This window comes from Cryptomeria japonica, chromosome 3 (genome assembly GCF_030272615.1).
Source record: "Cryptomeria japonica chromosome 3, Sugi_1.0, whole genome shotgun sequence".
NCBI classification, from domain to species: Eukaryota; Viridiplantae; Streptophyta; class Pinopsida; order Cupressales; family Cupressaceae; genus Cryptomeria; species Cryptomeria japonica.
The window spans coordinates 348,126,734-348,139,783 of record NC_081407.1 but is presented as its reverse complement, the minus strand read 5'-3'; the positions used below and the strand labels follow the sequence as shown (position 1 = coordinate 348,139,783).

General features: G+C 30.3%; 1 pseudogene; it reads right to left on the bottom strand.

The window, feature by feature from the left end:
* Positions 1 to 8,655, bottom strand: part of LOC131034793 (uncharacterized) — a 36,707-nt pseudogene extending 28,052 nt beyond the window's left edge.
* Between the last annotated feature and the right edge of the window lie 4,395 nt (positions 8,656 to 13,050).

The following is a 13,050-nucleotide window of genomic DNA, read 5'->3' as shown; positions in this document are numbered from 1 at the left end:
GTTGGATATACTCTTGACTTAAATTTAACACAAAATTGAAAAGCCGCAAGTTCAATTTTAACTTGGCTCTGATACCATGTAAATGTTTTCAATTTTCTATTCAATGAGCAAGATATATAATGTTATTGTATCTTTCATGTAATTGTCAATTCACTGTATAATAAATCTGATTATTATATGGTATGTTGAAGACGGAGAAAGAGCATTAATAAATTTCAATGATCTTCCAACATTCACCGATCAATATATATACATGCAAATAAAGGAGATCAAGCAATACCTTGACCGGTCATGTCTATTAGACATGACCGATCCAGATATTACTTGATCGCACCTCTTCAAACCATAATCGTGTTAACCGATTCCAATCGGTGTGTATGCAATTAACAAATAAAACAGATACCAATCGGTATTCTGTGCATTACGATTTGTAACCAATGTTAATCGGTATTTAGGCATTGGTTTAAGAACCCAATGTTAATCGGGATTTATATGCAAGGTTATATATGTATAAATCAAAGAATACAATCACAGCAAGATCGTATATATCTGAATATCTACGTAAATTTTTAGTTATCATGCATATGATTATTGGTATAAGAAAAATCGAAAATAACATATCGAAGAGTAATTATAATAATCATCAGACAAAGGAATGATAACTGAAGTCTTATCATAGTCTATCGATGAGATAGATGATAGAATGAGAGACTTCATTTATCTCTCATTCAATCATTTATCTTACCAGGGCTATCATGTATCAACATGGTAAACATTCAAAAACATATAAAACTTAAAATATTCTATATGTTTTTTATATCTCCAATTTTTCATTGAGCTTTGACAAGATTTGTTCTTGTTGAGTCCTAATTCAAGTCTCTGTTCTTTGGCCCGTGAAAGCAGCTGTTGAACGTCAACTATGGTGCACCCAAGCACAGTAGTGTTACACTCCATAAAAGAGTGAATAACACCGAGTGCTGATCACCTACCTTATATGCCATGCCATTTTGCCAGTTTTTCAGAAAGTGGTTTACATTTTTTATACATATCTTTCCTTCTTTTTCATTTTGATTTTTATACTTAGGAGAAGACGAGAAACATAAAAGAATGGGAAGATTGGAAATTTTCAAGGATATATGGGGACCAGTTCTCAGGGTTTTTCTGGCTGTCACTGTACCTCTCATGTTTCCAGTACACGGAGATGCACTGGAAAGGTTCCTGAGTCATCCCTAATATCCCTTGATTGTCTAGAAACCTCCTAGAAATGGAACTCAGCCATCTGAGGATGGCCGGGTATGTCAACAGCATCCCTAGCCCATCCCAAGGGTAGTAAACCATCTTCAGATGGTAGTCAGAGTTATTAAAGGGTAGTAAACTATTATGCATTACATTTTTCAGTTTATAATTTAAGCACAGCTGTTGATAATTATGTATGCCATATCCATAATTCAACCACTTTATTAAAGAATGAAACAAACAAATTGCCTTTGTTTAAAGTTTAAACCATGTCCATACACCACCACCTGGCTCAAACTGTTATTCCATTCATTGCCATAATACTAACAATAATGGCTGAGTATGATATAATCATGGCTGTAAGTTGAAATCAAAAAAACCTACAATGTGGTAGAAAAAGGTCCACAAACCTGGAGATAATGCTTCCCTCTGTATTGTATGTAAAAAATTTCAGTCTGGTCACATACAGCTGCAATTTGTGTGTGGTTAAAGTAGCTTTGCATAGATCGTAAGCAACCTTTACTGCAGTTATATGCAAACGGATTTTTATATCAATGATAATGCATTACCAATGTACAGTGAGACCATGTTTATCAGTTGTCTATGCACTAAAAACATTACTTTTCAGAGAGAGAAAGAAAGGCATGCTTGTTCATACCTTGAAATCCTATGAAATTTCTTGAACCAACCTTTGGAAAGGCAGCTTCTTGATCAAAATATTAGTGCTCTTCTGGCACTTGTGAATTTCACTGAAGTACAGCAAAACAACAAGAAAGATTAACAACTTCACAACTCTCAACAGCGTAAGAGCAAAGACCCTAAATTACAATATTAAATTTGTATTTAGGTTTCCAGTAGTTCAAGATATCTCTTCATGAAGAAACAAAGAGGGATGCAAAACTATATATTACAAATGATATGAAAAAAGCCATAGATAAAACTACAGAACCAATGCCTTCAATTAACAGCTAACAATAGATTTTTTTAGAGTGAAATAAAACACAGAAAAAAATGAATGCCGCTTACAAATTTCAAAATAAAAACTCCCTGAAACCATGGCAAAAGAATTTCCTCAAGATTCTGCACAAATCATATTGTGTTGACAACCATGCCAATTATAAAAAATGGGCAGAAATTCAGAAAATTGAAGCGCCAAACAGAACAGTTGACCCAGTTTCAGCTGCATTGTGCTAGATAATCAAGATATTCATGCTGACGCGGATAATTAGATGGGGTCAAGATTTCTGTTAGCGAGACAATACTTCTCTTATTAAGAAAGTAGACATCAGAAGTGAGAGGTTGGTGAGCTGGCCTGTTTTCACACCCAATTCGTACATAGTTTGGTCAGTTTGCCCAGAACTTGTTTACCAGTTACTTGTTTCAGACATCAGAAGGCAGAAAGATGGCATATTATCTGGTTTTCAGACATGAGACAAAATTGCCGAGCTTCTGTACGCAAGCTTTCTCGCAGGGAAGCCTATCGGCTAATTAATAATTTACTTTCAGCTCTATAATTTTATTGTTGAACAAATTTTTTTTTAAGTATTTACATTTTTTGTTAATCATTACTTTCACATAATGCTGAGAAGACTAAGAACTAAACACATTCCGTGGATTTGATTTTGTTCCTAGCCAAACCTGTCAATTTACCACCAAACAATTGCAGTCACCATTAATTTGAAATTGTTCCTTAGTGCTGATTGCCCTAACTCATGATTTCAATTCAAATCAAGTGATTCTCTAGCAGATTTTCAATATGTGTTCTGAAAATTGAAAATTCCCTATAACAATTATGTCCTCTTTTTTCAGTCTTTTGTAGGCATTAGATTGTATGTGCGTGGCAACAGAAAGAGGGAACATTCCCTTATTTTTTGAAGGTGGATGATCCCATGAAGATCAGGCTTGGGGAACCGAAAACTATGAAGATTACTTTTTGCCTACCCTATGATCTAGTGGTGGAAATTCCAAAGGAAAATGGCATACGATGGCATTTTAAAAAGACAGCAAGAATGAATTCATTGCAGTTTCTTTATGATTGTGGTAACAAACCTGGCAATCATTAGTTTAGTGTTTCCTACATATTTAGACAAATTAGACCCCAAAACTTTGAAGAATTCTAAATAAATGGTATGAGGTTCATGTTTTTTATACAAATCATTACCAAATAAATGCATCACCTAGCACAAATTTAGAAGTTTTGGTGTTCAAAGCACAAGAAGTCCATACTAAAGATGGACTCTGTGATTCTACATACAGATTGCATGTTTTACTAATATGAAAATGGGCCTCCTGTCAGTACACCTCAAATTCAAAGGGCCTGAATTGAATCCTTATTCAATAACAACACAGTAAGCCTTTGATTTCACTACTATAAGTATTAACATACATCAATTTTTCACCTATTCCAATATTCGTTCAAAATGTGCTATGCTTTTCTCTTCTATAAATATATATAGGAAGAAAAATTCCTCTGATACCCATTTTTCTCATTGTATTAACAATGATTGATACGGTGTGGGATTAGGACCAGAAAGCAACATACAGGAGATCAATTTGAATCTCAGACCTAGTCAAAGAAAGCATGGAATTAATCTTCCCAACAAAACAAATGCAATAATCGTCAACTCCATTGTGTTAAAATAACATAGGATCAATGGGTAAAAGATAGCACCCAAACAAACAGAGATTTAGCAGCAGGTTTTGATTTTGCACAGCTGAGACAAAGGGCTCACACATATTATCTAAGGCGACTATAGCCGATGGGTGGTGAGTTCATACAGATCAAATCAATGGATTTGTCCCACATATCCAGAACAGTTTCATGTCCATCTCTCTCATTGACGATTTCAACTCCTATCATCCACCTGAACCCTCTTCTTTGTCACGGGATCAGGTGTAGTGGGTCCAACCCCAAGGCAACGCAAAGAATCAAGTTAATTATTCTGCAGGCAGGCAGGCAGTTGGCCGCTGAACTATGGAACAAAGGATACAACACAACACTCCATGCATCCCAGTACTACTATATCAAATGAAAGATGAAACACCAAGACTTTATTATCCTGGTTCCCAAGCATGTTAACTGGAATCCAAGTGCAGAAAATCTAATACGACTTTGATCCATATTACAAGTGATCACAACACAGACTACCATTGAACCCAAATCCAAAATTCAAGCACAGATAACAAACTCAAGAATATCATTCACCACATGAATTAAACATGAGCTTTGAGCAACACCCAAAAAGCACTAAACCAAGCTAAGACGATAGAACAGAAGTTCAAATGCATTAGAACTCTAAAGCCCAAAGCTGCCTCAAAATCAACAATAGCGAATTTGCAAAATGAAATTCTTAATCATTCTATAACATTCAGTTTTCTCTCACACACATATGCCATAGTATGCTACTTAGGTATAATGTTTACCAGCTCCACCTATTCTTTGATATCAGCCATCACATCCAGAAGTTAAAGCGACAAAAAATCCAGGACTTTTACAATTTCTGTCATCATTTCACACAATTGTAAAGATACAGACATGTTTTCCATGAGATTCCAGATACAGCTCCACTTCCTGCATGTCTCAATCATGAGCTGGCTGCAACTGAAAAATGAGCTCCCTCACCAAAGGAAGCATCTTCACATGGTATCCGCCCTTCCATTTCTCTGTGATATCTATCCTGTGCTGAAAGTGAAATATGCCTCCTGCTGTTGAAATAGCAAATGCACTGGTGTCCATTATTCTCTTAAAGACAACATGTAACTCTTCCATTTCCACCACTCTTTCTCATGACCATTCATTTCATTGGCAGGACTATGCTTCAAAACATAATGGACAATATTAATAAAATTAATCATCATCAAAAACAGACTTTTGCTTCTTCCACATACGGGCAGCCTCCAATATCTTTAGGTTAGGAGCCATGGCTGACTCATCAGGAAAGATGTAGTCATGGTACTCCTCATAGCTGAAATGCAAAGAATGTAATAGCATACGTTAGCAGGATAAAAAATTATCTTTGGCTTTAAGAACAGAAAAAAAACACAGATCAAGATAATCATACCCAGTAGGTGTATCATCAGCAGCCATGATTGCTCTTTTCCGTTTCACCTTTCTGTGCAGTTTTTTCTGAACCAGACTCACATCGCCCAGACTACCAAAGCTACTCTCCATATTGAGCCATTCCTCCAATAGCATTGATCTCTCTTCTTTCTGCTCTGGGACAGTTGTCCTCATATAATCAAATGCCCTTTCAAAAATACCTGAAACATTCCATTAAACATAAGTAACTTCTTCAAAAGAGAAGATACAGGTTCTGTAAAATCATTTTTTTATAACTAACCACGAGTGCGAAGGACACACGACTGATTCTGTTCTTCATTAGCTTCAGTTTCTTCCTCCAAAGTGACAGAAGCTTCAAACTTGGCATAGCTGATCCACACTTTCAAGTGCTTTGTACGATCCAGCAGTCTCTCATAGAGCTGTCTTGTTTTTTCATATTCACCTTCCGATATTTTAAACTCTATATATGCCTACAAATTAAACAGTCAAAATGTAAAATAAAATTGCAAATGATGAGCACAGAATCAGCACATAAGGTAACAGTTTGCAGCTGTTAAGTGTCCCATACCTTCCATAGTAGCTCCGGCATATCAAGTACAGGTTGAGCTATCACTAATTCCAATATTGACCTACCGCGTTCAGTCTCACCTAAAGACCTTTCCAACTCTCCATAATTGACCCAAGCAAAACAGTTTGCTGGTGCCCACTGTAAGTATTTTTCATACAACGTTCTGCATCTATCAAGATTTCCAAGTTGTAGTTCTATTTCAATGTATGTTTTAAATATCTGCAAGAAGAAGCTACAATTAATGACTAATTTCCACTTAAATGTATGTAATATAATCTAAAAATAAATCATTTTTTTATATTACATTGTATCCTTTACCTTGTCTTTGGGTGCCATTCCAATGGCATTGCCCAATATATGTCTAGTAGACTTCAGATTTTTCTGACGTATCTCAAATTGTGCAGCTAACAACCAGATCTTTGCAAATGAAAACTTCTTCTGTGGAATGAGCTTCAAGCATTCCCTGGATTGACAACCATAATCAATGTCATAGTTCAGGGTTTAATGTAAATTACAAGGTCGTCTTAAGACATGATTGACAGAATATTTACGAGATTTTGGTATTAGGAGATAAATTCCCTACTTAAAATCATATGTGATTCGCATCAAGAACATGCCTATACAATAAGTTTAAAAAAAAAAACAGCACTTAAGATAATTGCAAATCATTATAATATACAATACAAGAGCATTATCGATTCGGTTGCATAGCAAACTGAAAAATTTATAAAGCGAAAAAAGGTTTTAGATGTAGATTATTATATATCATTCTATTATTATAAAAGACACACTTATACAAAAAAAAATTGATTTGAAGATATATATACCTATATACATCCCTTGTGCGTTCCATGTCTTCAGCTTCAAGTTCCTCATACAGTGCATAATTTATCCTACAAAAAACAGCATGCTACAATTAATTTAAATAGATCGATTGAGATGACATCCCATTAGATACACATAGTAAAAATTGATTAAAAAAGAGCTCAATATATATTCTTGTTTGTTTTTAGCAGCTTACTTCTTGATTAGCCACAACGCAGTTGAGAATGTCTATTTTAGTATAAAATGGGGGAAAACTTTAAAAAATAACAATATTTGAATAGATATGGCCACAACTAAGCAATTTACCATAAGTAGATGTATCTTTGCCAATAGCGTTTCTCCTCTGCAGGTGGCACATTTGCTATTGCCCTCTCATATATCTCCCTTATTCTTTCCTTGTTGCCAACACTCTCCTCGAGGCGCACATAATCAAACCAAGCATCATAATTAAGTGGACCCTCCTTGACTTCCTCCTCATATTGAAACCTCCTCTTGCCCACAATGACATCTTCAATACCTTCTCTATCACCATACTGCTTTTCAAACATAACAAATTTCCTATAGAGATTTTCAGCCTGTCCCTTAGGTATATGGTCAAGGGCATACTTATAAACACACCTTGCTCGCTCCAACTCCTTACAGCGCTCCTCGAATTCAGCGAATGCCACAAAGAGCTCCTCAGTCTGCCCATCCTCCCCAAGTTGATCAACTGCCCTCTCATAAAATCGCCGAGCCTTGGGAATCTCCCCGTTCTTCATCTCAAACTTGGCATAGCGGATCCAAGCCTTCACTGTAGGGTGACACTGCACATATTTCTCAAAGATGGCCCTGGCCCTGTCCACTTCATTGTAATTGAGTTCAAATTTTATGTATGCAGACCAACCGTGGTCATCAGGTTCCCAATTCATCCACCTCTCAAAAACTTGGCGAGCCCCTGGAACAAATATGGCAATTGTTTAGCTTTAGACAAAATCCTGGTTCGAACAAAACTAGATAATGAACCATGAAGCTCAAAGATTTGCCAAACCAAATATAATTGTATATATTGAGGTTGTTCAATATATCATATTGATTATCCAATGCATTCTGGACCAATTTGTAATAACTAAGGCCAGAGCTTAATATATGATAAAGATAAATTACATTGGCGATTTGGCAACATTTTGGTAATGTAACATAAGGATGCTCTAAAAAAAATAAAATTAGGGTTTTGGATACTTTCACTTACCTGCAACATTGCCGAGCATCTCCTCCATATGAATGTACTTGTACCAGAGCTGATCAATTCTCGGAAGGTGCGACACCGCACGGCCCCACACATTCCTAGCGTGGTTTATAAACTTGTGTTTCATCTCCACCTCGGCGTAGCGAAGCCACAGAGTGGAATTCCTGTAATCCACCTCGAGGGCCTTTCCCAGACAGACCTTGCCCGTGCAAAATCCTTCTGGGACTCCTCCCATAATGCGTACTTGACCCATACATTAGTATTCCATCTTACCCTGCGAATTAAGTCCTCAAATGACTTTCTCTTGCGGAGACGGTAGTCTGCTAATTCGCTCTCGTCTGCAATTTTTTGCTTTGGAGGGCGGATTTCTGCCTCCGGGCGCTCCCTTGCCTCTCTTAATATTTGCTCCGCGGTGATCTGAATTGGCGCGGGGGTTTTGTTTGTGACTCTCGTTGGCCTCGCCAATTTCACCTCTGTTTCTTTTTTCGTTAAAAACCCTCGCGATGGATCTGCTTCTTTCGATGCCATGGCTGTAACACTGCGTTTCCTCTTTACTAAAATCTAACCGAGCGAACTGATTTTCTCTTTACTGAAACTGTGCCCGTTTACTCTCCTCGAAACAAAATAAAAGCGTTCACTGATAAGCACGAAAAAACAATTCAGAACACGAATAAACAATTCAAGCACGAAAAATCAATTCAGAACACCAAAAATCAATTCAAGACCACCAAAAATCAATTCGTCCAAATTTTTACAGTTCTGTTAGTTTCATTCTTATTTCTTTACACATTCTTAGTTCCCATTGGATGCATGTATACAAAGTACTAGAGATATTATGTGGCATTGTGGAGTACAAATAATATTTGTTTATTAATAAGCAATATTATTGTAATGAGTTTTTTTAGTTTTTTCACTTAAGTAGTTATTAAAAAAATTAATTTGAACCAATCACAAACAAATTTTAACTTTTAATTTTTTCAATTTTTTATTTACCAAAGTCTAATTAAATTAATTAGCTATTTTACAAGGAGTTGATTTACACTATTAAATTTAAATTAAATATAAATGAAAATTATATTATATAACAATTATTTCTATTAAAAATCAATTATTGTATGTATTCTATATGATTACAATTTTGTATAGTTTTTTTAAATCATTCTATTTTTTAATAATTTTGAAAACTATAAATTTCTTTTTAATGATTCTTAATGTTTGCAAAATAATTTAAAAACTTTTAATATACACATAATTTTTTTTTTCATTTACTGATTAAAATATAGCTTTAATATTTTAATTATATATATTTTTGAATTAAATTAAGATTATATCCTTAACAAAAATATATATCTATTGGTAATAATAGAACCCCTCAAGGCTGACTAGCAATTTAAATTTCCTCTTACCACATCTAATTTATTGTCACTCTAGCTTCATTTACTAAGGTAGATTTTCCTCATGGTTTTATTCAGTCAGATTTTTCTTGCGCTCTTATCAATTTCATTGTCGTGACTACTAACACTAGTAACGTGTGGAAGCAATGAATTTTATAAAGATCCAAATTGTTAGTACTTGTCGTTAGGCAATATTATTGTAATGAGTTTTTTGTTTTTCCAGTTAACTGGTTATTAAAAAAATTAATTTGAACCAATCACAAACAAATTTTAACTTTTAATTTTTTCAATCTTTTTATTTACCAAAGTCTAATTGTGCAATTTTTAACATTATAAATTACAAAAATTATTTTTTTGTACACTTATTGGCTAAATACAATTTAGTTGTTTTTAGGAAATCCAAAATAATTGGTTTTAGTGGTATAGCGAGAAATATATGTAAATTTAGGAAAATCGTAAAGAAAAAAATACTTATATCAAAGACATATCAACAACATTTGTTCAGATTTATCATTAGAGTAAAAATATAAAAATTTAGATATATATTTTTATTAAACAATATTTTTTATTGATGTTAATATTATTTGATATTCATTATATATCTTATACATATTTAATTTATATTTTAATTTTAATAAACATGATTTTTTTTGTTCAAAAGATCTTAGCTAGTTGCAACATTTGAATAATAACATAGAATATATATATATATATATATATCATTTTATGTTATTTTTTAATTTTTACGTTTTCATCTGATGAGTTCAGGGAGGCAGGGCCTCAACAGTGAAACTAAAAAGAACTAGACGAGTGTCAAATACAATGCACTAAAAGAAAGCTCCAAAATAAAGTTGTGCTTGCTGCCATAAGGAACTAGAGGAGGATTTCATCTTGGTCTTTTAGATTTCAATGTTATTATAATAAAATTTAAAATATTTAATAAAAATATAAGTAAATAACTATCTATATTTAAAAGGTAAGACAAAAAAATTTAATTTATTACAATTATAATATTAATAAATTATCACCCCTAATTTATAAATAATGGAGACATTATTATCATTAAACTGGATTAAATAAATTAATATTGTATTCAATAATGTAATATATTATAACTAGATTAAAACAAATAAAGATACTATAATAAAGATTATTATAAGCAAGCATGTAATACAACAAATGGTCAAATCTAAAACTATTTCAATTATTTAACTTTATTTTGTGAAATTAAAAATTTATTAAGATTTCTTTAATTTATATTATTTTTTCTAGTAAAATTTTAATTATTATGAAATAATTATGTTTAATTTTTTTTATCTTAATTATTATAATTTAATACTAAAAACAAGGCAAGTACTAGCCACTATGTGGCACTTGTTTTCATTTCATCACAGTCTTTTGTACCAATATTTCCGAATGGTTATATTTATTAGTAGTTGTAGGCAATACTTTTACATTCATTTAATTGGTAAATTTGGTTTTTATAAAGTTAAACTTTTATATATTTAAATTTAATATATTGTAAAAATTATTCACCTATATCATGATTGGTTTAAAAATTTGGTATTAAAAGAGATTTTTTTTAGGAATAATAGATTTTTAAATTTTTCTTATATTTCTATATACTTCAAAAATAAATATTTATCTTAAATATTTTTTATTTATAATATTGTTTATAAACTGATATATATAGATAATTAAATGAATTGGTTATTTTACAAGGATTCCATTCACACTTTAAATTTATATTAAATAAAAAATTACATTATACATTAATTATTTCTATTTTTAAAATCAATTATTTTATTTATTCTTTATAGTTATATTTTGTATAATTTTTTAAAATCATTGTATTTTTTAATACATTTTGAAAACCATAGTTTCATCTTTAATAATTTTAATATATACAAACTAATTTAATATTTTAATATATATTTAATTGTTTATATGATATAATTTAATAATTATTAATTGTTATTTTATTAAGATCAATTATAGATAGTATTCTAAAAATATAACTAAAATAATATAATATTAAATTAATAATTAATAATTAAGTTTAAGATTAATTTTATTGTTATAATTATAATTCTTTATATTTTTGAATTAAATAAGGATTATGCTTTAAAAAAAAATATGTATTTTCATAATTATTATTAAAACTATACTAAAAACAAGGCAAGTACTAGCCACTATGTGGCACTTGTTATTCTATTTAAAAATTATTATTATATTATTATATTGTAATCAACATTAAATTATTAGTATAATTTTATATTTCTATTAAACGTTTTATTAAAGAAAAAAATTTACTAACATTAATTATTATTATTATTATATTATCATATATTTATTTTATTATTGTAATATTAGATCTACATAATTGCAAATTTAACTATTAGTATGATAGAGATAGATAGAATTGATTGGAGTGAGTGGTAGTTCAAAGAGAAAATAAATAAATTATTTTTTTTGTTTTTTGATACATTAAGTGTCACAAAAATTTAATACATTATTTTTTATTAAGACTAATTATTATTATTATATTATTTTTTTGCTTTTCATATATTTAAGTGCCACAAAGATACCTAATTTAATGATTTTGGTTTTTATTAAGACTAATTATTGTTATTATTATATTATCATTTATTTATATTATTATTATAATATTAGATTGACATAACTAGGAAGTTAACTATTAGTATGATGGAGATAGATAAAATTAATTAATAGTTATAAAATAAATAAATTATTTTTTAAGTTTTTCATGCATTTAAGTGTCACAAACATGTCAAATTTAATGATTCTATATTTATTAACACATATTTGTGCATCCATTATGTGAGTGTAAATAATAGTTATACTAAGAGTGAGTAATTGTTGAGAGAAGAAAATAAATAAAAAATTGTTTTTTTAGCTTTTCATGCATTTAAGTGTCACAAACACATCAAATTTAATGATTCTGGTTTTTATTAACATATATTTGTGCATCCATTATGTGACTATAATACATTTTGAGTGTAATTATATTAAAGATATATATACTAGTAGTAGGAATAGGAAATAAAAAATGTAGGATATAAATTCTATAAAATTAAAATTAAAGTGTGTCATATTTAAATGTTAAAGATTTTTTTCAGTGTGTCTTTATTTAAATATTCAAAAAATTCAATATAATATATTATTATAGTATTGATATTATTATGTTTTTATTATATTATATTATTCATATTATATTTATATTATATTATTAGATTATATTATTTTATTAATTTAATTATTATATTATTATTATCAATGTTATCTCTAATGATAATCTAACCTCAAATTTAACTATGACTAGATATATATAGAAAGAGAGAACTTAATGAAATTTATTTATTTATGAATATAACATTTTAAATATTTTTTTTACTTTGAATTAAAAATCCAATCTCAACATTTTAATTATATTATTATAACATGAAAGAATTATTATTTTATTGTTATAATTTTAATTATTAATTTTTATCTTTCCTATAAGTTTAGGAATGAAACACATATAAATGAAATATCAAATGATTAACGGTTGATTTTTGACAATTATATGTGTTAAAATCGTTTGTCCATTGGTATGTTTCATTATTGGAAATGGCAACATTAATATCAATTTGATGATATTAATATTAATTTGATGATATTATTGGAAATGGTGACATTAATATTAATACCTAGAAATTCATTTTACCTAGATGTATGTACT